The 24,435-nt window shown below is 38.2% G+C and overlaps 1 protein-coding gene and 1 long non-coding RNA gene across 6 annotated transcripts in view; one reads left to right on the forward strand and one right to left on the reverse strand.

The window, feature by feature from the left end:
- Positions 1-24,435, reverse strand: part of SETBP1 (SET binding protein 1) — a 505,913-nt gene that overhangs the window by 187,927 nt on the left and 293,551 nt on the right. The window lies entirely within an intron of this gene.
- Positions 19,215-24,435, forward strand: part of LOC140501508 (uncharacterized) — a 50,013-nt gene continuing 44,792 nt past the window's right edge. The window contains exon 1 of the long non-coding RNA XR_011966210.1: positions 19,215-19,307. This is a non-coding gene — a long non-coding RNA (uncharacterized lncRNA). The remainder of the gene's footprint in view (positions 19,308-24,435) is intronic.

Consider the following 24,435-nt stretch of genomic DNA (forward strand, 5'->3'; position numbering starts at 1 on the left):
AACAAATGCATTCGTAAAAGCACTGGATGTTACAGTAGAAAGGACACTAAACATAATATAGTACAACCCCTTAATTTTATAAATTAGGAAACTAAGGTCAAACGAAGCAAACTCACTCATTTAACTCATACAGTTATAGCAGACATTGAACTAGGACTCATATTTTGACTCCCACTTCAGTCCTTTTCCTGAACAAAAGTAATAGTTACCATTTACTTAGTTTCATAAGATATTTGGAAGAGCTATGTTCCCAGCAACTGCCGTTGAAAATTAGTCAGACCCAGATAATATCTATCAACATGAAGAGGCTAGTGGGGTCTATTTGAGTACGCCATGGAAACATTCACAGTTCTGCTGCTTAAACCCAATAAACAGGTGAAGAGCCTTGGATACACACTTGTATGCAAAAGCCCCATTTGCAAAGAGGGATTAACTGTGTTGCTCTTCTTTCTAACAGGGAGTCTCCCAGTTCCTGCAAGCATTTTAGGTCTGTACTCCAAAGTCCAGTTCAAATCTCACCTATCAAGGAAGCAACCTCCTCATAATCAAATTCCTCTCCCCATCCTTGTCTGAGCTCCCATGACACCAACACAACCAACTGGCCAGACTATAATCATTTCTTAGGTGTTTGGCATGTGTCAAACACTGTGCAAAATACTGAGGAAACAAAGGAAAGCAAATATATAGACCCTGATCACAAGGAGTCAACAAGGAGACAACACACAACTAACTACGTACATACAAGATACAGAAGCAGAAATGAAAGTACACTCAGAGGGGTAAGAGGGAAATGGAAAAGGCTTCCTGCAGAGGGTGAAATCAGAGTTGAGTTTTCAAGGAAGCAAGGGGGCAGAGGTGAGGAAGGAAAGCACTCCAGGAGTGAGGGACTGGAGAGCAGTGTGTCATGTGTGAGTATCAGTAAGGAGGCCAGTGTGCATGAAGGCTGAAGTGCATGGAGAAGTGTGGAGTGTAAATAAAGACTGGAAAGGCAGGAAGGAGTCAAGCTATGAAGGACTTTAAAGCAAACAAAGACTTTAAACCTATAGGTAACAGGAAGCCAATGGAGTTTGCTGAGCAAGTGTGACATGGTCACACCTGAGCTTTAGGAAAATTACCAGCTGAGTAGAGGATAGATTGGAATGGGAAGAAATATCAGTCAGGAAGACCAATTAAAATGCCATTGCAATAGTCCAGAAGAGAGACTATGAGGACCTGAACTAGGGTACGAGCTGTGAGAGTAAAGGGGAGATGACTCACATTGTTCTTTACCCTTTCTTTTTAATGTCATGAGCTGGTATACTGAAAAATACGATCCACTTGGAGAGAAGTGGGTTCAAATCCTACATGCACCACTTGCTAGCTAGGAGATAATGGGCAAGTTTTATAAACTCCTTTGTAAAATGGGGGTGAGTATGTATACGTGTCTGCGTGTGTGGGCATGTATACACACACATATACACATATATACATATGTATATAAAAATACACATATCTATCATATCAGTATGTATTTACGGATATCCATTCAATATTTATTATGTATATATATACATATATATATGAATGTGTATGTCCCATATAAATATATAACACATATATGCATGTGTATATGTATATATACATAGACATATAAATATATATATACACACATACATATATGTATATATATCTATCTCTCTAATATTATACCATATAGGAAAATCTTAGTATAACTTTAAGTTTGCACTAAGACTTTTGGAACACAATATATTAGTTTTTGGTTATTTCAGGTTCTAAGTCTTATTTCTCCATCTTGATTTTGTACTCTCTTTAAGGACACAGAATTCATTATACACCTACCACAATGCTGAACACACAGCAGCTAAAATGGCTACCTGTTGATTGACTGGATAGACATATAGACAGACAGATAATACAGGTAGATAGATGATAGATAAATAGATAGAGAGAGAGATATAAAGAGATAGAGAGAGAGAGAGATGATAGAACAATCCATTTATTAAGTACTTCTAATGTGCTAAGAAGTAGCTTAAAAAGTGGAGATAAAAATGCAATAAAACAAGGTGGTCCCTATCTTCAAGGAATTTACTTCCTAGTAGGGGAAGAAAAAATATTAAAGGGATCTGGAAGCGTGGGAAGAGAGGAGGGTACCCACATAGGGGCAAAATGACTGGTGAGGAGGTGGCTCAGACTGGAGAATGAGAATAAAGTGAATATGGTTAGGGTCTCTCATGAAATGGTTAAGATAACTACATCAAACACTTCTGTTTTAATTCTTTACATTTCCACACAAGACTTTTCTAATTAAAAAGCTTTCCTATCTTTTTTCTACTTAGCCCCCATAATTATGCCTGAACTCTACTGTCAGTTATCTAAAAAATAAGGAAAATGAGGCCCAGAGTTCAAGTCACTTGCCTTGGAACGCAAAGCTAGTTATTTAAGTTATTAAGAAAATTTGAATTAGGACCCAGTCTCAGACTGATTCCTCATCTAATATTCTTTCTATTGTACCACACTTCAGGTTTCAAAAATATGTCCTCTAAGACCTGGCTATCCCGAGATATTTTTCTATGTTCTTAGCTTTATGAAAAACAGAGAAAGCAGTAACTGTTCCTGGCTCACCTCTCACCCGCCCCATGAGGGTGAGACGTTGGTAGCAGTAGTGAAGGTGGTAGCCCCAGCCAGTGTGCCTTTTGCTTTTGTCAATATTTAACAAGGTGTGTTTTAGAAACAAGAGTGTTCCTAAGGAACTCAATAAATATTTGTTCAATGAATGAATGAAAGAAAGAAATCATGAATGAAAAAAAATATTAGAGGGTCAGGTAATGTTTGACAAGTTGTGCCTGCACCAGGGCCCTTCATCATGAGTTCAATGAGCTATAAGGAGAGGGAGGCCTCCTGAGACTATGACACTAGAAAGGTAAAAGGTGACTGAATTAGGGGATGGGAGTCTCAGTTTCTTCATCTGTAAAATAAGGAGGTTGAATAAAGTCTCTGAGTCACCTTGAAGCACAGTATATATTGAGCAAGTCAATTCCCTTTTCTGGGTTTTAGGCTCCTCATCCATCATATTGAAAGTGTTAGACTAGATGATTTTTAAGGTTCCTGGTACTTCTAAGATTCTATGAAAAGCAATTTAAACTGCTCTTGTTCCCTTTTTGCAGATTAGAAAATATCATCTCAATCAACAAACATTTATTAAGTGTTGACTATGTGCTAAGTGATAGAGATGCAAATAAAGGCAGAAACATCCCTCATTCTCAAGGACTGTACATTTTAGAGTAGGAGACAATATGTAAATAGCTAGGCATAAACTAGATATATACAGAGGAGATATATGCAGAAGTACCTATGGTCACAAAGCTAGTTGCTGGAAGAGTTAGAACTAGCAATCTGGCATTTCTATCTCCTGCACTGGCTGCTTATGCAGCATTATGCCTTATAAGATTCATAAATCTCGGGATATATGGTAGAGTAAAACTAGAAGAAAGAAACCAAACTGTAGCTCTCCCACACAGGAACACAGACCACTCACAGGGTGAGGCAAGCAAAAAGACAAAGCTACAGTCTAATTATGAGACAACAGTCACAAAAAGATCCAGAGTCTGGGCCTGGGATATTGGGCAATGAACATGAGAATGGGCAAGGCATCAGAGTAGACCCAAGCAGAAAGAGCAGTCTTGAGCCAAAGGCATCCTCAAGCTCTTTTGCTGTCTTAAAAATAAAATGCTCATGTGGGATATAAAGAAAAGTCAAGCTTCAGCTTTCAAGTTCCCATCCTGACTAGAAAGTAAAGCAGGAGGGAAAGAAGAAGGGACAATTGTGTGTGGTCAGGCAGATGTGGACAATGGCTCACTTACCCAACACTGATAAGGAGATGTCTGATGCAACAGGAAATAGTTCCACAAGTTTGCTCTATAGGAGCTATAACCAGATTAGCATTCACATTTTCTACATCTAAGCTAAAATATTGCCTAGGGGCACTTTGAGCAATGGAATGATCTGATAATATCATAAACTCTTTACTTCAGCCTTTAATTTTCCTTCTGTGCTGTTCACACTGCCCTCATTGCAGTCCAAATCCTTATAAACTTAAAGCCTAAATAAATGAAATGGCTCTTAGTTGATCATCACAGACACCTGGTTCTCTGTTTCAATCAACCTTGCATATCACCATCAGAATGGTAATATTAAAATGCAATTTTTAAGATCACTGGATTGGGAGTTTGGAAACTAAGCCATATAACTTAGCAGTTATATGAATTTTGGAATATAATTTTAGAATTGGAAGGTGACTCAGAGACTATCTATTAACCTCCTTAATTTACAGATAAAGAAGCTGAAGCCCAGGATGATTGCTTGACTTGTCCAAGGTTATATATGTAATACAATCAGAATTTGAACCATATCATGCAACACAGAAATATACATCACTACTTTTGCCACTGTACAACATATTCACCTTTGTAGGCCTTAGTCTCCTCATACATTAAGTGAAGTTCAAATAAATAAATTTCTAAAGTCTTCTTCACATCTAAAATGCTTTGAGACAGTCATTCCCTAGTTCAAGAAAGAATGAAGATTGCTACAACAATACCAAATTCTTCCACTTAGCAAGATCTTTCATAATATCTTCCCACGTCAGCAATCCATTCAAGCCAGTCTTCTCAATGTCAAAAAGCACACACCAAGCTTGTCCCTAAGTCTTTGTTAAGTTTAAGCTGTTGCTTTGCCTAGAATGTCTTTCCTTCATAGGATAAGAAGACACTAACTGGAAGAGACCATGAAAACCAACTAGTCCAGTTCCCATCTATTCCAGTTCTTTCATTTTACATATGAGAAAACCATGACCCAGTGGGATACAGTGAGGTAATAATTAGTAAAACCAAGTTTTGAAACTAAATCTACTATAAACATTTCCTTCTCAGTCTGAATTCTATTCATCCACCAAGACTCAGTTCAAGATTGTTGTTCTCTATTATACTTTCTTTTACTACAGTGTAAACTGATTTCTCCCTTCCAGGTACTCTTTATAGTACATAAAGTCAATGCTACTCACTTTATTCCTTACCTTCTATTTGTTCATTGTGTGTACCTGGCCTCCATAATTAGCAAGATTCTTAAGGAAAGGCACCTTGTGTTATGCTTTGGCTGTGTTCTTCAGGGTCACTAGCACAGGACTGAGAATGAATAAATCGATCAGTTGATGATTACACTTTTTTTGCATTTCTTAGTGCCCCTAGCACAGGACTTGGAACATAAGAAGTGCTTAATATACACCTACTGGTTGACTGACGAGGTAAGCCCTTGGGCTCTCCAATAGCCATCAATGTATTCAAGACAATCATCCAGGAGTCACAAATTTATACTCCATAAATCCCTGGAGACTTTGTCAATGAGCATACCATCTAGATTAGAAGTACTGTTTGGAAGCCTGTCAATCATTGAGTGCAAGGGAGAAGAGGAAAAAGTAATATGATGGGTTGGCCAATTGATAGTCTTGAAATCTCTATAGACATTTCCCCTTAATACCAATGTGAGTCATTCCACTTTACTTTCCAACTCATTTGCCTTCCCAGTATGGAGGTAGACATCTTCTCTGGAAATGATCAATCTATATTTACATTAATTGTACATATATATGTAGTATTCATATAGTATTCACACCTTTAAAATTCTGACCTCCCTTTTTCTAGTAATCTTTTATTATTTCCCTAATGGCCTCCCATTGTTTGTCTGTGATCTGACTCCCTGAAGAAGAAAAAATAGAGCCCAATTTAGGAAATCAGGGCTGACTCTATAGAAGGCATGCCCTGAGGTTTCTTTTCTCAGAATGTGCTAATGAGAAGGTTTGCTTGAATAGGCTTTCAGAGGAGGAGACTCCTTAAACTCAACAGGAAGTAGCCACACTTCAACCTTAAAGCCAGCCCCACTTATATAACAGTTTCTGTCTTCCAATTATTGTAGCTCCTCATTACTTCCTACTTTCACATGACTTGAAAAGATTAATAGGATTGTTGGTAGGAGGCACTCACATTGTAACAATAAAAATAATGTAAGAAAAACACAACTGATAATAACTGACATCTAACATCATAAGAGGACTCTAAATTTGTGAAGCACTCATTTGACCTTCCCAACTGATATAGATGCTAGGTGTTATTATCTCCATTTTAGAGATGACAAAAGTGAGGTTTACAGTGGTAAGTGACTAGTCCAGGTCTCCTTGACCCCAGCTCTAGCACTTTAGACAATCAGAAACTAAAAGACCTGAAAAAGGTTCTCCTTGTGAAGCAACAAGAGAATTTAGGATATCAGAAAACAATAATGGGGGAGAGAAACATGAGTGATGCATGTGAGTACGAGTGTGTGTGTGTATGTGTGTGTGTATGTGTGTGTGTGTGTGTGTGTGTGTAATTCTGGCTTAAGGAAAGAAGTCCTAGACAAGTCAACCGGGATGCTACTGGGATCTTCCTATATATAGTGATTCTACACATTCACCTACCAGGCTGATTTCCCAAATCCAAAGGTGAGATTTATTTTAATGAACATTTAGACAGCATCTATATGCAATCTACTGTTCTTTGCATCTAATGGGAATAAATGTAAAAACAAAAGCATTAAATATAGGTTAACATCAACTACACAAAAATGAGATGGGGAGAACTGGATAGATATAACCTGATGTAAAAATGTGTTAAGGGGTCATCTGATCACAACCCCAATATGAATCAGCTGAAGTAGAAGTCACAGCATCTGAGTTCAAATCTTGGGACTGCTATTTATTAGCAGTGTGAATATGGACAAGTTACTTCTCTGGGGCTCACTTTCTTCATCTATAAAATATGGGGGCGGGGGAGGAGGCAGACTAAACTTAATGGCTTCCAATTTTTCTTCCAGCTCTAGAGCTATGACTCTATGCCTTATAATCCCATGATATCACTACTAAAAAAAGAAACAACTACAAAAAACCCCTAAGAAGCACATAAAATATTGAATGGGAATAAATCATACACCAAGAGAAATGAGCTCTGATTCCTTTGTCTCTCTGAGTCTCTCAATAGCACAGAATCACAAAATTATAGAACTAAGGGGTATTTTAGAAATCACTGGGCACAATGGATAGAAGGTCAGGCCTGAAGTCAGAAAGACCCATCTTCCTGAGTTCAAATCTGGTCTGACATTTACTAGTTGTGTGATCCTGGGCAAGTCACTTAACCCTGTTCACCTCAGTTTCCTCATCTATAAAATGAGCAGGAGAAGGAAATGGCAAACCACTCTAATATCTTCCAAGAAAACCCCAAATGAGTTCATGAAAAGAAGGGCATGACTGAAAAATGATTGAACAACAACTAGAAAAAGTCACAGAACCACAGATATGGAACTGGAAAGAACCAGAGTGACCATCTAATCCCATGCCCTCAGTTTTACAGGTGAGGAAAAAGTGGCTCAAACAATTTGTTATTTTTCAAAGGTTACACACCAAGTCACTGGCAGGGCCAGAGACATAATCTGGATATCCTGGCTCCAGTTTGGTGTTGTTTCCACTGTATTATGCTTCTTACTCTGTAAAATGAGCCAGTTTGGTTTGATAATTTTGATAGTCCATCAGTATTTTAACAGAACATGTCCTTAGCCTTCCCTGGCACCTGACCCATATCCATAATAAATGGGGCCAGAGTCAGGGTGGAGGATATTTCCTTTCTAATAAATTCTATCTTTTAATAGCGAAAGTCTAACGCTTAAACTCTCTGAGGCTCATTTTACTCATCTGTAAAATGGGGATAATAAAACTTACTTCATGATATCACTAGGTCAATGAGTTTTGTAAAGTGCTCTGGAAACTTTAAAGGGCTAAGGTTTGCTATTAGCAATACAATTAGAGTTTCATTCCCATCTATCTCTGCCAATTTTCTGATCCTCTCTCACCTTTTCTAATTACTCTTCCACCTCTTTCCTATACCTCAAAGACAGGCATCATTTCTCTCTTTTCTCTCACTTTCTTCATAGTCATAACTATACCCTCCCTAGCAATTAAACAAGTATACATGTGAAAATAGGCCTATAATGGTACCTTTCAAATTCAATAATCACTGATTTTCTATTCTGTGCAAGGAACTGGGTTGGGCACCAAGGAGCATATAAAGGCACAATCTCTTATCCTCAATTAGTTTCCAGTCTGGTCAGTGTTATGTGCTGGGCACATCTTTACTTGTGTCATGTGAACTGGCTGTAGGTACTTTCCTGTGGGACAAAGGCTGTGTCTAGAATAGTGAAGTTTTGTGCCTGGCTGAAGCATTCTCACAAATATTAGGATGGTAATGATAATATTAATGATGGCAATTTCCAGACCAGGTCAGGCATGACACTGCAATTTGTTCTGAGGGGACGCTTGGAAGAAGATTGTACAAATGACAGAAGGAAACTCATGAAAATTAAGGAAAGGAGTGCTCAGGGAGGCAGAAATAGCATGGCCTTCTTCTCTCTCTGTGAGGGGAGACCAGCCTCAGCCATCACAAACATAAGCCCAGCCTGTCTGCGCACAGTCTGAGAATGGAAACAAATCTATGTAGAAAGTCTCAGCTCCAGGATTCTGGGTGCCAGCTAACCATACACTTCTAAATTCTCATTTTCTGGTGCTCACACAAATACCATACCAACTCAATAGGACAGAGATAGATGGGAACAAAACTATAAGGATAATTATAACTCTATTTGCAAACCTTAGTTCTTTAAGGTTCCCCAAGCACTTTACAAAACTTATTGGTCTGGCAACTCTATGAGGTGAACCTTTGCTATTCAAAGATGAATTTGCTAGAAGCGAAATCTACTCCACCCTGACTCTGGCCCCACTTATTGTGGATATGTCCCAAGAGGTAGGGAATGCTAAAGACAAGAGGACACACACACACACACACACACACACACACACACACACACACACACACCCCAGAAAACAAAGCCTCGTGTGTGACAGAAGCTAGTCAGCATGACATTTAGGAGAATGGTAACAATAGGAATCTCAACTGCAGCTATCAGTGCTTCCTTGTAGAGCTTCCAGACTAACCAGCAGAAGGTACACTTCAGAATTGCCTACATCAGAAGGATAATCTGCTTCAATGCTCCTCTATACATTAACAGAGATGTTGGCTATAGTCCTAAGGCCATTCTTGGTAAAGTCTCAACAAGAGACTGGGGGAGGAAACGTGTGATGGCTGCAAATTCCATCCTGATAATGGTCTTTGCTCAGACCATTCCCTTCCCCAGAATGCCTTCTCCTTCTCTACAATTTCAACTATATGGCAAATCCCAGCTCAAGGACTGCCTCCTTTGTGAAGCCCATATTGAATACTCCATGCTGATCTCTTTCTTCCCTGAACTTCCAAAGCACTTAAGAGTTTGAAACATACAATTTGGGACCTGATTTTCACTCTTACATCATTATTCTATCACTTCATATGTCAATTTTTGCATCACTACTAGATTAGCTACTTGTGGGAAGAAACTGAATTCACAGAATTTGAGAATGCTAGAGATTATCTAGTAGAAAAGGTAAGAGACCTGCCCAAGGTCACATGGCTAATGAGGAGAGCTGGGACTAGTCTCTATCTTTCTAGGCAACCAGTCCATTTCTGGGAAGATAATGTCAACAATCGAAACAGGGAAGTTGGTACAAATACAAAATGCTTGATCTATCTCATGATGCATGGAAATGTGTCTTGGATTCTTCCTCAAGTGGCTCACGATTAGGGATAGGGACTTGATCTGTGATTTTATTGGTATCAGAAACTCCCTTCACCTTCCCATCAAGACAGGTCAACACCTTTTATCCATCATTTAGTTGTAAGAGAGTTGCCTAGAACATTGAGAGGTTAAATGATTTGCCTAGCTCATACTGCTAGTATCTGTTAGAGATGGGACTTGAACCCAGGACAAGAGGCTGAGTTTAAGGAAATTTTAGTTCTTTACCCAAGTTTTTAGAAAGGAAATAATGTTAAAATACCTGATAATATTCATTTTAATATGTTAAGCTGGGAACCCTAACTCAACAACTAAAGATTTGCTTCTATGCTAACTTTTCCTTTCTCCACCTGAAAAGAAGGCAAATTTCATGCCCAAACAAAAGATTACATAAGCCTTTCTGGGAGAAGCTCCTAATGCCTATTTGCCATCCTCCATCTCCACTCCCCACCTTCTTACTTAACTTCAGGGAGGCGTTTGCTGATGGGTAATGTTCAATATAAACATTCATGAGTAGTTAAATAGAATCATACATATGTGTAGTGATGAAATGTGACAATACAAGAAGATTTTACAGGAGAAATTCTTAACAGGAGAGATTCATTAGGGCCCATGAATTTCTTTTTCATATACATTTTGATAATGGTATTTCAGTAGAATTTGGTTTCCTGTGTAATGCTATGTATTTTACCTTATAAATTTAAAAACATTATTTGGGGAAAAGATCCAAAGGTTTTACCAGACTGTCACACGTACACAGAAAAAAGTTAGGAATCCCTGGTTTGTAGAGATATAAACATAAACTTTGATAATCTTCTCTACTAATTATCTAATACTATTTACGAACAAAATACAACTTCAATTTCTGGACTGGGTTCAGCTATTGACACAAGCTAGGTGAGCTTTGAAATACTGTTTAACTCTCTCTGTGCAGTGATTTATCCACTCCTATGCCGAGCATGGGAAATTTTTAGTTGAAAACACTCAGGTGAATCTATGTAAGAAGCAAAGGATGGCCACATTGACCTCTGGCTTTCCAATGAAAACCTAGGATGCATTCCATGATATGAGTTCTTCAGGTCCAAGATTCCATTAAGTTACAACTGGAGAAGGTAGTCTTTTTGTGACTTATGTAACCCAGCTAAGTACCAATAGAATAACACCACTAAATTTGGTGCAGAAAGGATTGTGACAGTGAAAGGTTTGACCTAATCATTTTCTTGGTTTTTGAACTCCAGTGACTAATAGACAGAAACCCAGAGCCTGTCCATTTATTTGCTGTTTACATGGAAACAGAGAGACTCAAATTATTTCCACAGCTCCTTCAGAGGCTTTCTACCAGTTACTAATCCTCAACAGTCAGCTTAGAGAGGCCTAGAGAGGTAAAGAATTCTCCAAACACAGAGAGAAAAAGGAAACTCACCTATAAAGGCTGAAGAAGGTCAAAAGGAGGGTGTGAGGAATGGGAAACAAGAAGTTATATTGGAAAGGGTATCACAGAAAGCTGGAAACACTCACCCAAATACATTTCCCCATGGGTCTGATATCATGCCTTTGGAATGATAATTACATGCTTAGTGTGTTTTATTATAGAATGTGGGCTTCTGGAAGAAAGAAGACAAAGAGCATGGCACCAGTGACAATATTTCAGAAGTTACCCTCAAAGAATCAATTCAATTGAATTAAGTTCCATGCCACTCAAAACTGCTCACAGCTATATATAGAACTCCAAAGTTTACAAATCACTTTGCTTCCCTCAACATCCCTGTGATTATCTGCATTTTGCAGATGTACAAATTGAGATTCTGAGAGATAAGATGCCTTGACCTGAATTGTCAGCAAGTGTCAGAGCCAAGTTTTGATCCCAGGTCTCCTGATCCCTGTCTTGGGACACAGCTAGGTATATCTGCAAAGAGTAATAACTCTAGAATCAAAGATGCGGATTCAAGTCCTATCTCTAATTAATACCTTGTGTGACAACAGGCCAAGTCATTTAACTTCCATTGGCCTCAGTTTCTTCAAATGCCAAATTAAGGAGTTGGATTAGGTTGCTCTTGAGGTCCCTTACAGTTCTATAGTTGGGATCCCATTGCTTCACATCTAGCACTCTTTTCAATGTGCCACAATAAAACAACTACTAACTCATGTCTTTTAGATTTATCTCCTATTATTCCTCTCCATGTAATCTCTAGTCTTACTGGACTAATCTGTCTCTTAGAAAACACAATCTGCTATTGCCTCCATTTCTTTGCTCAAAACATTAAGAAGATTGTCTCTTCTATACTTAACCATCCTTCAAAGCAAAACTTAAAATGCTACTCTCTATATGATATTTTTCTGGTCCCCTTCATCAATAAAGTCCTTACCTTATTCATGTGACACTCAGGACTCTTCGTCACCTCTCTTATCATGTATTAATGCATAATTTATCTTTGCATAGGAAGCAGCAAGGTATTGTGGAAGGAGCATTGATTGGATTTGGAACATCGAAGCCTATGCTTAACACCTAGCTCTGATATCAACTAGCTGGATAATTGAGTCACTAACTCTGGGTCTTAGTTTCTTCTATAGGAGATTGAGCTATATCTGCTCTAATGCCCCTTCCAATTCTAAAATTCTGACAGGTCTTAACTTTCTCCTAGGGTCCATGAGAGCAGGAGAGTGTCCCAGCTAAATGTTTTTTTCTGGAATATAATAAATGCTTCCTGAAACTAGCTGAAATTCAGAGTTTGGCTTTCTTGTCTCTACATTCTACAAGTCCTTTAGCCTCTTGACCTACATCAAAAAAATAAATATCTATGGATATGAATTAACTTAAAAGAATGCTGAATGCATCTTTTTATCTTATATTTCATTTTATTTTTAAAATTTATTTTACATTTATTATATGGAATAAAACAAGCATTTCTGTAACCCAGAATAATAAAAAACATGATTATACATGAAATTGCAAATCTGTTATATACAATTTGCTATTCCTTTTAAACACACAATAAAGTTATCGTGTAAATTACTTTTCTTCCTCTTTTTTTTTCCTTCCCCCCACTCTACCTTAGTGATGGCTACCATTAGACACAAATGTGTGTGTGTATGTGTGTTATTGTGTGTGTGTGAAATCATTCTTTAGGAAATCTAGGGCTTAGAGCTTAACAACTCTAAGCCCTAACACCTATCACCATCAAGGATCCCCTAAAGTTTCAAAGGGTGACTATAATTAATAGTAAAGGATAGTTTGATAGGTGTCATGATTCTAAACTTATTACTCATTGGATCCCTGGGGCTTTGTGACTTTCCTTCCATTGGACTATAGGCTGAGCTCCTGTAGTATTGATGAATGCTTACAATTTTGACTTTCTAGTTTGAGGAATGAGTAACTGACAATCTACTTTTCAGCAAGATTTAAACAACAATGACAAAAATCATGCAAAGCTTTCAACGTATTTGAAGGAAGGAATCTTTTACTTAAAAGACCAAGAGAGATGGTTAAGGTAGGACGGTCTATATGGTTATGAGCTACCTGTTCCTAAAGCTCTCCTACAATGGCTGTAAGTAAGACTTGCATTTTTCACTGTGAATGGAAGCTTTATTAGCTTTCTCTAAAAGTGTAGGAAAGAATGTGGCCCCGATGGAGATTGCTAACCAACAGTCTAATAAACAGACAGAGTAAAAACACATTAGTATCAGGAGTGGTTCAGCTTTTTCTTTAGCAAGTATATGAGTGGAATCAATTCAATTCAATGTATGTTAAATACAAAAACAATCTCTACATTGTTAACATAAATGTACATTGTCAAGCAACAGTCTCTATCTACTCTTCTGGAATGACTGGTCCCCACAATGGTTGCCTGATAAAGGGAAATAGTCAGAAACAATAATCTCATTTGAGTTGGATCATTGAGGCTAAGAATATATGAAAAAAAATTATACAGTTGTGTGTAAAGATATAACCTACCCTAGAATCAACTAAGCAACAAACATTTATTAAGTGCCTTCTAAAAGCCAGATATTACACTAGGTGTTAGACATAGGAAGACAAAGAATGAAATATACCCAGTTCTTAAGGAGGTTACATTCTAAAGCTTCAACAGGATCACCTCTCTTTCTAGCCCAGGGTCTCTTCACATTTTTTTTGAATTATGGATCCCTGGGGTAGTTTGGTGAAACCTATGGAACCCTTTTTAGAATAAAAGTTTTAAATGCATTTAAAATACATAGGATTACCAGGGAAATCAATTATACTAAAATACAGTCTGTAGACTATGATCACATATAACTACAGGAATTTCTAAGTAGTAATGAGCAGAAATGATATTTTAAGATATTTACAACAATTTTGTAATGTGATAAGAAAATATCTGTGACAAAGTCAAAGATACCATTGCCTACATTCATAATTGAAGGAGGTACTAAATTTCAGTGAGAAGTGACTAAAAATATAAATGTATTTTTTTCTCTCTCCATGTTCATAGATCCCTAAAATTTATCCAGTGAAATTCCCTTTCTCTAGTCTATCTTTGAACTACTGCGAAATATTAACACAAACTCATACTTTCATTTCCTGCCCCTAGGCCTCTTTGTCCAGAAGACCTTAGTATCAAGTCAAGAGGGCTATACTGAGTACACAATATATTTATAGTCTTGTATAGTCCCTTGTGGAGAGAAATAAAAAAAAAGAAGTCACAGCCTCTGCCCTGGAGCAGCTAACTGGCTTGCTGGTGAAACAAAACTCACACATTTAATTCAATTCAGCAAACATTTATTAAGTACCTAATATGTGTGAGACATTGCACCAGGGACTGAAGGAAGCATAGATAGATGAGACATGGGCCCTGACCTCAAAGAGCTCAGAGTATAGTAACTGAAATTAAATAGATATATAAATGCTATAAAACAAAAGAGGGCGTGATAAGCACTAGGAAAGGCTCAGAGCACTACAAGAAGTCTTGGAAGATCAGGGAAGCCTTCATGAAACAGGTAGGCCTTGAGGGAAGAGAACAATTTCAACAGGCTTAGGTGGAATAAAGGTGTTCAGTGGATATTATGAACAAATTCATGAAAAGATCAGATAATAGAGGGCTGAATTGTGCTGTACTAGTCACTCCATAGGCATTCTTACTGGTTAGGAATGCTGTCCTCAGATTACTTTGTAATCTGTATCTCATCTGTTTACACCCAGCATTGCCCAGGAGAAGAGTGGTGAAAAAGACTGGCTTTTGTTTGTTTGTTTATTTGTATTCCCAGTGCCTAGCATGTCTTGCTCATAATAAGCACTTGATAACGTGGATAAAAAAGGCAATATATTTGGGGTAGATCAAATAAATGAAATTAAGAGTTCACTATTTAATATAATGGTAACCTCTAAAGACCTTTACAAATGATGGGATGAAAGAGCACAAGAAGAAAGAAAAATGAAGTGAGGACAGTGGTCTCTTGGTGTAAAAGAAAGGCCATGAGACTTAAGAGTCTACAAACTGAGAAGATGAGGATTCCTGGCATATCTGCTTTGTGAACATATGTCCCTTAAATGGCCTGCACCTCACTTTACTCATTTGTAAAGTGGAGTTAATAATGACTGAAATATTGAGCTTGTTGGGGTGTGAGGATCAGATGAGAATATGTATATGAAAGACTCTGTGAAAAATAAAGCAAAAATAAAGTTGGGAATTGTTGTTTCTAGCTCTTTAAAGTTCATCCAATAACATCAAAAATTCTTCAAAATATCCAGTTCTTCAAAACTTTGACAAGTTACCACTCAGCCAAAGTCAAAAGGAAACAAAATGGGAAGAAGGATCCCCTGTGCTACTCTCAGCCTCAGGCTGCTTTGGGTCCACACCAAGAGTGAAGGCATATAAGTCACTTGGGAGAGATAAAAAGAGCAGTTGATCTATCTCTTTGCAAGCTCAGAAAGACATCTTTCATTAGGCAACTCTGCAGCCTTGGACCTTAACCCAGAAAGCCTCCCTCCTGACCATCCCAAGTTAAGTGTAGAGCTCGCCAGCAGGATAAGAACCAGCCAAAAGGAGTCTGGGGGACTATGGGCTGGAGACAAGAAAGGGAGTTCTTAATATATGCAAACTTATCCAAATGACTGGTTTCCAACTGGAATTGGCATGGGATTGGCAGTCAATAATACAGTGGGATAGTGAGAATGGAATGGGGTCTTGTTCTCACCACTGCCTCCTCTATCAGATACTGGGATGGCTAACAGGCCAAACTAGGCTCATGCCATATTCTTCATATACTAATAATTCAGGAAGTATCATCATTTCTTCTTGACTGCATTTCTGTCCTCTCTTCTTTTCATCCCCCTTTTTTCTTTCCCTCCCCACAGTACTCCATCCCCATTACTCAGCGGGTAATTCAAAAGTTCAGATTTTCCAGTGCCAATTTTCAGTGAATATGGCATATATTTGTAACATATGATTACAACAGTCATGGACAGTTGTGACTGAGCCCAATTACAGACAGTAATGCCTCCCAAATGAGTAGTCACTAGGACAATCTTAAGATCTTGTATAGCCTTTCTGAGAGAGAATTGTAGGATCAAAGAATTAGAGACTCAGAGCTGGAAGGGATTTCAAAAGCCATCTAGTTTACCACCACTATTTATTTAATATATGAGGAAACTGAGGCAAAGAGAGAGAATAAATTCTCTTTCTACTCTTAATTTCACTCTCCTTCTTTTCCGCATACTTGGAAGACTTGCTTCTCCTTGCCTACCTCTTGTTCAAAGGCAGTGCCCATAAAGATCCTAAAACACAGCAACTTAGCTCAAAGAGAGGAACAATCATTAGGACTCTTGAAGCACTTAGAGAGAATATAGTAGGAGCTATCCAACATGCGGCAGAATAATTGCTTGCTTTTCAAAGTAATCCTGATGGTCAACTAATAACACTAACACAACAACCCTAACTAAAATGCCCTATGGAAAAAATGGGCTGCTCCAGCACAGGTGTGTTCTCACAAATGTCTATATTTTTACGACCTTTAATTATAAATCAAGTCAGCAAGTATTGATTAAGAACCTATTATGTGTAAGCTATTGTGCCAGGCGCCAGGAATGCAAAGACACAAATGAAAAACAGTCAGCTGCTCCCTTTATTTTCTACCTACGCCCCTGGGTCAGGCTTGTAAATTTCATCGATGATATTCTTTGGGCTTTGAACAACACTACTGCATCTCTTCAGGGAGAAGCACAAACTATGATTTTTCAGAGAAACTTCTCAAGAGAAGAAGAAATGGAAGAAAGGAAATAAGAAAGAAAGGAAGAAAGCAAGGAAGGCAACATGGCAAGATGGTATAGTAAAATAATAACTTAGTCATGGTCATAATCATAATAATAAAGCTTACATTGACACAGTGAGTTATAAAGCATTTTCCTTACAACAACCTTACTGTCCCCATTTTACAGATGGAAGAATTAAGACAAAGAGGTTAAGCCATTTGACCAGGATCAAACAAAGAGTAAGCAATATATCTCAGGCCTTTGGATTCTAAGCCCAGAGATGCTTCCTTTTACTGTATCACATTGCCAAGTGGCATAGATAATCTCTAAGGTCATTTGAAATTTTTATATTCCATGATCCTAAAGGATTAGTCAAAATGGAAGCTCTTTTTTATGCTGAGATGCAAGATGAGATTTTTGTATTTTCATAATACAGAAGGAAGTACACATGCTTATGACACACACAAAGAAATATTTGAAAAGACTTGTTGGGGGGAACATATTTTTGTTAGTATGGAAACTTTAATTCCAGCTGGAACCTTTAACTCTTCAAAACAGAATCCATCACATCCATTATCCTATTTATCTAGAACCACAGGTGGGAAATCTGTGGCCTCAAGGTCACACATGGTCCAAGTGTGGCCTTTTGACGGAATCCAAATTTCACAGAACAAATCCCCTTACTAACAGGATTTGTTCTGTAAAACTTGACCCAAGGACCTAGAAGGCCACATGTGACCTCCAGGGAATAGGATCCCCATTCCTGTGGTATAAGTTTGATGGATCACTTGAGTTCAGAAGTTCTGAGCTGCAGTAGGGCTATGCAAGTAGATCAGATGTCCAGGCCACAGGTTCCAAAAACCTGATTCTAGATAATGGCTATGTATCTGTAGGCAGGTCAAAAAGTTTTAGAAAAAAAGGTACTAAATGAATGAATAAATGAATGGAGAATTTATTAAGCACTTATTACGTGCAAAGTACTCTGCTAACCAATGGGGATAAAATAGACAAATAAAACAATCTTTGCTTCTTGAGAAGTTCACATTCTACTGGGAATTATCTGAGAAGGTAGGTGATTTGTTTGTAGTTACACAGCTAGCTAGTGAAAAAAAAAAAAAAGACTAGACTCAAATCTCCTTGCTCTCAGTTATAAGTTCTTTCCATCATACCATGTTCCATCCTTTTCAGAGGAGAGGATCAGAAAGGAAAAACTGTGTCTCAGGAAAAAAGATAGAGAACGATTTTTTGTGCAGCCATCACTTTGACATTGTTTTTTCTTCCTGATACATCCACAATATAAATAAGGAAAACAAATACATTGGGGGGAGAGAGAAGTAAAGCAATTGGAAATGATACTGTGAATCCTGAATGCCAAGGATACCATTCTTACTGGCAGTGTTCAATCCAGTCGTTTCCCCAGAGTCAGTGGAGGGGAGATTCTAGGGGAGTTGAGATTCTAGATCTGAAAGGTAAACCAGGCTCAAAGATCCTCCCCAGTATCATGACCTATTTTTAGGTAAATTTGTATACCCAGAGACATAGCATCTTTGAAGTCAGGACTTAGTGCAAGGCATGGAGATGGGGAATCTGGAGCCCCTAAACTAGCAGAAAAGACCAATAAACTGTATTCAAGCCACACTGTTTTCTTGTTAAGTTGGATTCAGAAATCCTGGCTTGAGGGCTGATATTATCCAACAATCACTTAATTTTCTGCTTGGAAAGGTCATTTCTGGGAGTGTGGGAAGGTGGGGAGGGGTTGCCATGTAAAGACAAGAAGAACAGGATATTCTCAGTAATGATGAGTCCCCTGTATATAGAAGAGCTATAAAGGAGCAGTAAAACCCTCTTGAAAAGGCCAAAGTCCAAAATCTGTAGCACTGTCAGGGAATACTCAGTGGGTGAGATGGTTTTCCTAAAGACTGATTCAAAGTCTGAAAGAATCTCCCTCTCTGCATAACAGGTAACCAGATTAATTTAATTAGATTCCTGCTGATGCTACTGGGTGCAATCTGTGCTGTATAATTACCTACTCCTCCATGAAATTTGGGATTATATAAAACCATTTTAGGATCTCAGTCAAAAGGCCCTTGGAGGTCATCCAATCCAACCTCTCTGACTTCATGAATTGTTTCCACAAAGTACTTGATAAGTAGTCATCCATTCTCTGTGTCCCAAAGGTCTGATGACATAGTATTCATTGCATCACAATACAGAAAATTTCAATTGTCTAACTGCCCAGAAAGCTCTTCTTACATGGCGCCAAAAGTTAACTTTATTCCACTGGTCCTAGTTTGATCCTCAGGAGCTACAGCTTCAGTCACATAATGATCCTTCTAAATAAGTAAGTCTACATGGGGAATTACATATCCCCAAGCCCTTCAAATATTCCTCAAATGATGTTTTCAAATCTTTCACCATCCTGGGTCCCCTCTCTTGGACATACTCCATTTGTTACTGTCCCTTTTAAAACCTGTGTTCTCAGATCTTAACACAGTATGTTCAGATCTCATCTGACCAGCACAGAGTACAGGGGGGAACTACAAGACCTCCCTATTTCTTCCATCTACACAGCTGTGGTGCATTAACATTTTGGCAGATGAGTCAGACTGTTGGCTCACACTGAGTTTTGCAGGCAACTAAAAGGTCTAGATCTCTGCCATAAGAATTATTGTTGTCAGACATCCCAATCGTGTACTTATGCAAGTGATTGTTTTTAACTGAAATGCAGAACTTTGCATCTTGTTGGAGGAGAAGAGAGATGTGGGTTGGCAGACAAGCATAAAGCCAATACAACAGATATAAGCAAAGGGCAGTAAATGAAGAATTCGTTCATTTGCTGTCACACTTTTTCAGAAGAGTGGTTCTGAGACCATTGGGTCCATTCAGGTCTGAGACCATGATTAACTTTCTTGTTCACATTGTTGAATTCTTTTCTTCTTTAAATCATATGACAAATTTTATTCTATATTTATCATGTTCTCTGGTGTATGAATCTAATTAGGGACATGGCCCCCTGACCTGTGTGTGGTGTATACATGTGTGCATGTATGTATACATATGTAATATATATGTATATGCGTATATCTACATATCTATACACACATGTCTATGTGTGTATGGGGAGAGAGAGAGAGAGAGAGAGAGAGAAAGAGAGAGAGAGAGAGAAGACTTTAGAATGAGGAGAAGGTCTACTTTGAAAGCGTGGCTCAGCTGGTGACTTATACTGTGTGTCATATCACCTCTATAAGCCTTAGCTTCCTGATCTGTAAAGTGAAAGGGAGGAACCATGAGGGCCCTTGAAGCTATAATATGCTGTGATCTTATGAGAAGATATTTAACAGCACAAGGGTTAAATAAATCTATGAAACACTAGGAAGGACTAAGCTATAAGTGACAGTGAGCATAATAGAATTGCATAGGAAGGAAATTAACTAATTCAATTCTGCAAGAATTAACCAGTCACCAAAAATGTGCTTGCCTCCAAATATGTTAATTTGCATTTGTTTATATAGTTGCTTTGTAAATACTTCTAAATTTCTTTCATATATATTGTCCCTGTCCATTCTCTCTCATCTTTATGTCATACATACTATCTCATTGAATAGAAAAATAGGGTATCTCTCCTTTTTGCTCTCCTTCGTCTCATCAGAAGCTCTACATAAAATTGGGTGAAAAACAGATGCTTAATATATTTTGGAAGCAGGGGTGATGGAGCAATGCTTTTTTGGTCCTCACAACATCAGTCCCTTTGAATTGTAACTCCATTATGCAGCCCATATCCTGTACTAAAGCTATCTCACCAGGAAGCTGGGCATTGTTCAATGGGTGCTACTTTTTCATTCTGATGGCTAGTGAGTGAATGAGATCTTGCTGTCAAGACTGTGATCTATTTCTGTCACTGCTATTTGATATCTCAGTGCATCTGAGAAATAACAAAATGCTCTGGAATCCTTTTGTAGGAGAACAGTAGTAGGGTGATGACTGTCTAGGCCATGTTGTGTCCCAGTCTCAGAGCAATACGCCCTAACCTGAAAGAATCGAAGGTTGAATTTTAATCCAGGTTCTCTGTCTCTACAGTCACTGTTCTTTCTGATTCACACTCTCTTTTACCTGACATGTCCAAAACAGTTGTCAAGTCTATTTTACCTCAGCGACATCTCTCATATCAGTACCCTCCTTCTTTTCCCACAGCAATCACATTTGTTCAGGTCCTAGTGTCTTTTTTTTGCCCAAAGCACCAGAGTAACTTCCTAATGGTGTTACTGCCTCCTGTTGAGCTCCTCCAAAATATGCTCCATATTGCTATCCTCTCTGATCATGTCACTCCTTCATCCAGAAACAAAAACTTCAGTGGCCCCATTGACTCTTATAACAAACTAGTGATCCTGGTATACAAGGTCTTCAATAATATGGCTGTAACCCATATCTTATATTATTTCCCCCTAATGTTGTCTACATTTTGGCCAAGATGTTCTACTATCCAACTCTGACTCCTTTCTGGGCTGGTGTTTGCTACCTCCAAGTCCTTGCTCAAAGCATGGTAGACATGCCTAGATTCCCCTGAATCTCTATATTCCGAAGTCCCTCCCTTCCTTCAAGGTGCTATTTCTTCCATGAACTATTCCTTGAAACCCCATTAAATGAAAGGGAGATTTTTCTTTTAGGCCTGTGACATGATGATTCTGTCATCTGTCAATGGGAAGAGAAGTTAAGTCAATTCATTTCTATATGGGTAGCTCTATCATTCTTAAGAATGACAATAACTCCATTGATGCATTCATGGACTCAATAAGTATGCACAAAGAAAGGGTGGATTATCTATATGTTGTCAGGGCAACTCAACTGAATTCCTGGTCCTATCATTTCCTACTGAGCAATCTTGGCTTTTTTTTTTTTTTTTAACTCTCTGACCTTTTTCCTTGCCTATAAAATGTGGGAATTAGATGGTTTCTCAGGTCCCTGCCAGCTCTAATGTTTTATGATCATAAAAAAACCAAGAAGTCTACTCCAACAGAGAAAATACTGGATATGAAGTCAGAAGACCTAGATTGAAGTCCTGCTTCTATTACTCTTTAACTATGCAACTTCCTGCAAGATAATTAATCTTTCTGATGATTAGTTTCCTCATGTTTAAAGTAGGAATAATCATAATTACTAACATTTATAAAACACTTTGAAAGATTTCATTTCATCCTCACAACATTCCATGCGATAGGTGTCATAGTTTTTAAAAACCTATTTGGTCCTCTCTCCTTGGATAAGTAAACAGTTCATTTGTGTGCTTTTGGGGTGGCAGTAGTGAAAGGAGCTATGGGAATCCTCGAAAATAGAGAGAAAAGAAGTGATAGGAGACTGTCACAGGATGAAATATGGGTTGCCATGATCCAACAATATTTCAGCTTGTGACCTCCTCACTCTTCTTGTCGCTTATCTTCCCAGGATCTCAGTTTCCTCAACTGTAAAATAAAGGATTTGGGTTACTGGAACACTGAGGTCTGTTTCTTCTCTAGAGCTATGATCTTCATATCATATATTAAATGAGAGAACATCAATAAAACCCTCTATAAAACTTACAATGCTATATATATATGTGTATATATATATACATATACATATATGTACATATATATGCTAGCTGTTATTATATACAGATTATTAATATTTATAAAATGGAACAAATAATGTCAGCAGAATGCTTTGAATGATGATGTAAGGATGTCAGCTATTCTGGTCAGAGATACATACTGTCAATCATCAGAATATATGTGTGTGTGTGTGTGTGTGTGTGTGTGTGTGCATGCACACGCACTCTAAAGAATAATGAATTAGGAGTTCAGAAACATGGTTTCCTTATCCTAGCTCTGTCATTAGCTGCTTGACCTTAATTAATCCACTTTATCCTTCTAGACCTTAGTTTTACCATTTGTAAAATAAGTGGGTTGGATAAGATGGTTTCTAAAGTTCCTTCCCAATCTATAATTCAATATACAGCATATGGCATATGTATATATCTCCTGACAGCAAGGCAATGGACTCAAAATACAATGTGGGAATGTAGTTTTTGTTTCTTTCTTTCCTTTTCCCAATTGGAAAAAAAAATGAGGCTAGAGATGAAGCCCTCTACCCCCAAAAGGCTGAATATGTGGAAGGCTATTGGAGTACATTTTTTAAGTACACATAAGAGAATTAAGGAAGGCTAGACAGAATTTCAATCAAGGAGGACAGCTTTCAAAGTTACATGTTGAATTTATGATCTAATTAAAAAGAAAACAAAGTTGTACATAAGAGACTCACAGTTTCATGCAACTCTTTAAAAAATTTATTCTACTATGTATATAGAAGTGGTTATTCTATTTGGAGTTTGTTAAATTCAGAATAAAAAAATTTAAGAAAAAGTGTATTGATTATAAGATTAGGTAAAGGAGTGTGGAGCCAAGATGGCAGAGAAGAAGGATGGACCTGCTGTAGCTCTCCCTCCATAGCCCATAAAATACCTGTGAAAAATGACTCTAAACAAATTCTAGAGCATCAGAAGCCATAAAATGAAGGAGTGAAACAGATTTCCAGCCCAAGGTAGTCTGGAAGGCCGATAGGAAAGGTCCACTGCACCAGGCTTGGAGCAGAGTGCAGCATAGTCTTGACTATGCAGCATGGCAGCGAGAGGACTGGAGCAGGCTTCAGAGTGCAAAATCATGGGCAGCAGCTACAGTTCCCAGATTTCTCAACCCACAAATGCTAAAGACAGCTTCAAAGGTCAGTAAGAAAGCTCTTTCACCTAAGTGAGAAGGGAGCAGGGTCTGGCCCTAGCTCCGCCCTAGGGTGGCAGAAGTCACTGCAGCACAGCATCCATTTTTGGAGCCCTCTGCTTAAAGACCCTGGGGGAATCGAGCAATTGATCTGGGTCTCAGTCCTAAGTGGTGTGGAGTGAGGAAGAACACTGGTGTGGAGGAGCTGGTGGAAGCTCTAGAGAGGGAATTCTACTTACAGATCCTAGGGAGAAAAACTTGTGGTTCCTCCCAGACCAGAGTGCAGGCCAGGAGAGAAGTGAACTTTTCTCCCTTGATTGTGCCACCTTGGAGAAACTGAGAACTTACAGGTCCCTAAAGTATACCCTCCACTTGACAAAGGACTCATAAGTCAAATAACAGGCTGGGAAAATGCCCAAAACAGGGAAAACATAAGGTGATAGAAGGTTACTTTCTTGGTAAACAGGAATTTTCCTCCATCATTTCAAATGAGGAAGAACAAGGCATACCATCAGAGGAAGACATCAAAGTCAAGGCTTCTGCATCCAAAACATCCAAAATAAATATACAATGGCCTCAGGTTATGGAAGAGCTCAAAAAGGATTTTGAAAATCAAGTAAGAGAGGTGGAGGAAAACCTGAGAAGAGAAATGAGAGTGATGCAAGAAAATCATGAAAAGCAAGTCAACAGCTTGCTAAAGAAGACCCCAAAAATGCTAAAGAA

Source organism: Notamacropus eugenii, chromosome 4 (genome assembly GCF_028372415.1).
Source record: "Notamacropus eugenii isolate mMacEug1 chromosome 4, mMacEug1.pri_v2, whole genome shotgun sequence".
Taxonomy (NCBI): domain Eukaryota; kingdom Metazoa; phylum Chordata; class Mammalia; order Diprotodontia; family Macropodidae; genus Notamacropus; species Notamacropus eugenii.